The sequence below is a fragment of the Elephantulus edwardii genome, unplaced genomic scaffold, assembly GCF_000299155.1.
Source record: "Elephantulus edwardii isolate Elephantulus edwardi_28Jun2011 unplaced genomic scaffold, EleEdw1.0 scaffold00078, whole genome shotgun sequence".
Lineage (NCBI taxonomy): Eukaryota > Metazoa > Chordata > Mammalia > Macroscelidea > Macroscelididae > Elephantulus > Elephantulus edwardii.
In genome coordinates this window covers 8,396,462-8,402,379 of record NW_006399828.1, presented here as the reverse complement: position 1 = coordinate 8,402,379, position 5,918 = coordinate 8,396,462, and positions in this window count along the sequence as shown.

Here is a 5,918-nt window from a genome sequence, read left to right as displayed (position 1 = left end):
AATTTTCAGAGTCTCTTCTGACATCCATTTTGGTCTTTGCTTCCTCTTGGCATACACTTTCTAAACAACATGCCTCTGAAAAGTCTATGAACTTAGAGAAATGACGATAGTTATAGAACAGGGCTCAGGTTTTTTGTTCATAGAGTCACTATGAGTCATGCTCAAGTTGCTAGCAATCAACAATAATAACAATATGTCAGACTTACATCATTGAAGCACAAAAGACCTTTTATCTCATGTGAGATTCACAATCCTAAATAATAAAAGCTCCAACCATTCCTGAAAAGTAATTTGGCTTTAAAATTTTTTCAATGAACCTTGTGGAGTTGCTAAAGTTCCTTTTGAGCCTTGGATTGACCTACTTCGCAAGGATAGGATTTTCTAAGATAATATCTCTTCAGAGTCAATGTTAAACTAATATAGAAAGAGAGAATTCTAGTGGCCTATTGAGTAATGAGTTGTGCTGTCAACTCAGATCCTCAAGGTGCCATTGGAGAAAGGTGAAAAATCTCCTCCTATAAGATTGATGGTTTCTAGAAACCCAATTGATGGTCAGCTACTTCCTGGGCCAATGACATATTAAAACAACAATATATAGGGTAGAAAACTTATAGTTATTATTAAGTCCTCTCTGACTAATAGAGTAGGATTATGCTCTGAGATCTTCAGTGGTTGATTTTTTGAAGTAGGTTACCGGACTTTTCCTTCATGATACCTCTATTTATATGATACTTGAATTTTCAACCTTTCCACTAGCTTACTGAAACTGAGGAGGATCTGAAGCGCTTGCTACAGAAGGTCAAGAAGTGCAGTCTTCAATATGGATTGAAGCTCAACATCAAGAAAATAAAGATTCCCACCTGTGGGCTGATAGACAGCATTATGATAGATGGTGAAGAGATTGAGATTGTTAACAGGTTTAGTTTGCTTTGCTCCACAATCAGCACTCTTGGTACCAGCAGCCAGGATATTAAAAGACAAATTGCATTGGGAAAGTCTGCTGCCAGGGACCTCTCCAGAGTACTGAAGAACAATGACATCAGTCTGGAGACTAAGGTGTGTCTGATCCAGGCCATAGATGTTGCAATTTCTTGCTATGCTTCAGAGAGTTGGACAATGAATAGCTATGATAGAAAGAGAATTGATACCATTGAGCTGTGGTTCTGGATAAGAGTGTTTAATATACCGTGGACTGCCAGAAGAACTAACAAGTTCATCCTGGAAAGGGTGAAACCAGGCTGATCCTTGGAGGCAAGGATTCTAGGCTTCATCTGATATACTTTGGGTATGTTTCAAGGAGGGACTAGTACTTGGAGAAGGACATCATGCTTAGATGGATGGAGGGACAGAGAAAGAGAGGAAGACCATCGATCAGATGGATTAATTCACTGATGGGAGTAATGAGGGAAGGTGTGTCAGAGACAGAAATATTGGCACAAAATAAAGCAGGTTTCATGGCTATTGTGCATAGGGTTGCTATGAGTTGCAAGAAACTCAATGGCACATAACAACAACAACGTCATTATGTCTGTATACAGTGAGCACATGGGGATGGATGAACAATTTTAGTGACAGCAAATAGAGAAAACAGAATATCTGAATCCTGTCCTATCCTGTGCCATTCTCACTATCTCTGAGGCACTTGAACCAATTTCTGCAGTCGTAGTGTCAATATATTTTGAGGATTTTCTCTCTTTCACTGAACACCCTTCCATATGTGCTATCCTTTTCCAAGGAACAGCCTGTACTATCAGCGTGTCCAAACTTTGAGAAATGAAACTTTGCCATACTGGCCTCCAAGGGGTACTCCAGCTGCCCCTTTTCCAAGATATACAATCCTCTAACAAATATTTTAATCACACATGGCTTAATCAGTGCTCTCCTATGTTTTTGTTGTTGATTGCCTTAGAGTCGAGCACGACTCGTAGTGACCCCCGTGGAACAAAAGACCAGAAGTTCCCCTACATTATCAACATTTTACAAAGTTCATAGAGTTTCTGGAGGAATATTATTTAGGAAGTGGATGCTACTCTTGCTTCCAATATACATTTAAAAATTTTAAAAAAATGAGTAAGGGAGATTGAAGAATTGATATCTTTGGATTATGATGTTGACAGAGTACTGATTACCCCATTGACTGCCAGAAAAATCAATAAATTTTTCTTAGTAGAAGTATCCATTCCAATACTTTCTTTCTCCTCTGTATCTGTAATGACCTTTTGCTTTCTTCATGGATAATGTCCTTGATATCATCGCACAATTCATCTGGTCTTCAATCACTGGTTTTCAATGCCTCAAACCTATTGTTAAGGTAATCTTAAATTCAGATGGAATTGATTCAAGATCATATCTTGGCTCATGTGGACATATTTTTCTTCAGCCTCTATATGAACTTGCATATAAGTAATTGATGATCTAGCCTACAATCTACCCTGGCCTAGTTTTGACTGCCGATATCTAGCTTCTCCACCGATTTCTTCCACAAATGTAGTCAATCTGATTCCTATGCAGCCCATCAGGTTAGATCCATTTGTAAAGTCATCATTTGTGTGTTTTTAAAAAGGTATTTGAAATGGATAAATCACTGTGAATACAAAATTCATTCCATTTCCAGTCTCATTTCTATCACCAAGCTCATATTTTCCAATTAATATTCCTTCTCCACTGTTTCCTACTTTTGCATTACAGTCTCCATTATTAATGCATCTTGATTGTATGTTTGGTCAATTTTAGAATGCAAGATTTGGTAAAAATTCTCAATTTCTTCCCTATTGGCTCAAGATGTAGGAATACATGTTTGAATAATAGTTGCATAATGGGATCTTGTATACTTATTCTATTATTATTCTAATATTATTCTATCACTTACAACAATGTATTTCTGAATAGAACTTGAAACTGACTTTTGTGAATGCAACACCATTGTTCTTCTGTTTTTCATTTGCAGAATAGGTTATCATATTATTATCTGATTCAAAGTGGTCAAAGCTGGTCCATCTTATGTCACTAATGCCTAGTAGGTCATTATTCAACATTCTATTAATTTTTAACAATTTCCAGTTTTCCAACTTTAAACATATGTACATTCCAATGTACATTTCTGGGGAAACTGCAGTTAGGGACCTTACCAAATTATTGAGGAGTAATGATTTCAGTTAGAGGACTAAGGTGCATATGATTCAAATTTCTTGCTATGCATCTGAGAGCTGGACAATGGGTAAGAATTATAGAAAAAGAATTGACACCCTTGAGCTGTGGTGCTGGAGAAAAGCACTGAACACCCTGTGGATGGCCAAGAGAACAAACAAGTATATCTTGGAGAGGGAACAGCCAGAGTGCTCTTTGGAGGCAAGAATGATGAGACTTCACCTCACATACTTTGAGTGTTTTGCTAGGAGGGGTTATTCCTTGGAGAAGGATATGATGTTGGGAAGGGCAGAGAGTAGGTGAAGAAGACTCTCAACCAGGTGGATTGACACCGTGACTACTGCTTTTGTATGTCAGGGTGTGTGAGGATGATGAAGGATAGAGCCGGGTTCAGATCTTTTGTTCATAGGGTTACTGTGAGTTGTTCTCAACTCGACAGCATCTAAGAACAACAAGAAGTAGAATTACACATGGAATGGTCCTTAGATATTATCATTATACTCAAGGTGCTCATGTACTTTGATCATATCACCAGAACTTTTTGTTACACATTTTGTTACAAGAGGTTAATCCCTGGAGAAGTCCATCATGCTTGGTCACGTAGAGTATCTGCAAAAATGAGGAAAACACTCAACAGGATGAATTGACACAGTGACTGCACAAAGGGTTTAAAAGTGTGATGCAGAATTGGGCAGTATTTTGTTGAAAATAGAGATAATAAAATGCAAAAGACTATCAGTCAAGAAAATGTCCATTTTCATTTATTCAAGCTTGAAATTTTAATTTTTATAGGTTAGAAGTTTAAACAACTCTTATAAATGGCAGAAACATGGCAAGAGTTAATCTCACCCTCCTTTCAGGATAATTTTTCATGCTATTAGGTCAAACATCTCTGTATATCACAGTCAAAATGATGTCTCTGAAGTAAACATCTCTTCTAATGCTCTTTCACTAAAATAGTTTTATTTGTTCACACATGTTCATTGAGAAAATTTTAAAGCTTTGCATCTTCATAATCTTTCTATACTAACTTGATTATGTCTACGTAATCTAATCAGTTCTTCAATTAATCAGAAGCACATACACTTTTGAAGTGTCAGTCAACGTTTTATACATACTCTTCCTTTTGCTTGAAATATCACTCCCACCACTACCCTTTCTGAACATCATTTATTTAGCTCTCACATTTTGAGGTCAGCCTAGAGTTGGCTTATTTGGACTACACTTTGCCCTACATGTCACTTATTCTCCTGGGATCTTCAGGCTATTCTGAGCATGTTCTTTCCATGATGATTGAAGAAGCACAAGAGGGCATGTGGAAACTCACAAGGATCCTTAAAGCCCAGTCTCCTAAATTACCTACAATGCCTAATAACTGACCAAAGAAAAATATGTATACATATACATAGGGAAGAGTCATGATAACACACATTCCACCTCTTCTGTGGGAGAAATTACAAATCCGATGTCAAAAGATTCAACTGCAGAAAAGATGACATGTTTGGTCTAGTAATACAATCTATGATACTTTCTTGCTCTTTTCATCGCCTACTAGTTATATGTATTTCCTATCATATGTTATCATCTCTGGATACTTCCAGTACACTCAAAGACTGAATTTGGACCTCTCCAATAAGGTTCCTTAGTCGTCTATGTTGTTGTGTGCTGTTGAATTAGAGAGCTCCGGTGAACAGCTTTAGTTTGCTTGACTCTACAATCAACACTCTTAGTACTAACAGACAGGAAATCAAAAGACGAAGTGTATTAGGAAGGTCTGCTGTCAGAGACCTCTCCAGAGTACTGAAGAACAACAGTGTCAGCTTGGAGACCAAGGTGCACCTGATCTAGGCCATGGTCTTTGCAACTACTAGCTATGCATCGAAAAGCTGGACAATGACTAGGGATGACAGAAGGAGAATTGACGCCTTTGAGCTGTGGTGCTGGAGAAGAGTACTGCATATACTGTGGACTGCTAGGAAAGCAAACAAGTTCATCCTAGAGAAGTTGAGAACAGCCTGGTCCTTGGAGACAAGAATTCTGAAGGTTTGTCTGACATACTTTGGACATGTTGCAAGGCAGGACCAGTCCTTGGAGAGGGACATCCTGCTTGGGAGGGTGGAGGCAAGAGAGGAGGATCCTGATGAGATGGATTGATGCAGTGAATGGGGTCACAGGGGTAGATGCGTCAGAGATAAAGAGATTGGCTCAGGGTAGACCAAGGTTTGGGGCTGTTGTACATAGGGTTGCTATGAGTTGCAGGCAACTCAATGGTACACAACAACAAGAACAACTGCTGAACTGGGCCCGACTCATAGCTGACCCTCCGGTGGATTTTCAGAGGCAGTTACTCATGAGAGAAGAGATTCCTTTCCTCCTTTCACTGAGCCCCTGATGGGTTTGAACAGTGTGCTATTGAGATTGCAACACAACTTCTTACCACTAGATACCAGAGTTCCCTAGTTGTCTATACACATCTATTTATATAAAGATTTATGCAGATTTTTAACTGCAATTGTCAGTATCTACTATTTTCCTTTCAAGTATACTGAAGATCTTTTGAGGTTAATTATTCTGGTTTGAATTTACTCTCACTCAGCTCCTTAGCCAATTACTGAAGAGTCAGTTTTGATTCACAATGACCTTATATAAAGTCCTTGAATTTTTATGTTGGTGAAGATGGTTGACTATAACATGACCTATGAGAAAAATGAATACGTACGTCTTAGAAGTTCAGCTAAAATGGCCCTACACACAAAGGTCATGAGACTTTT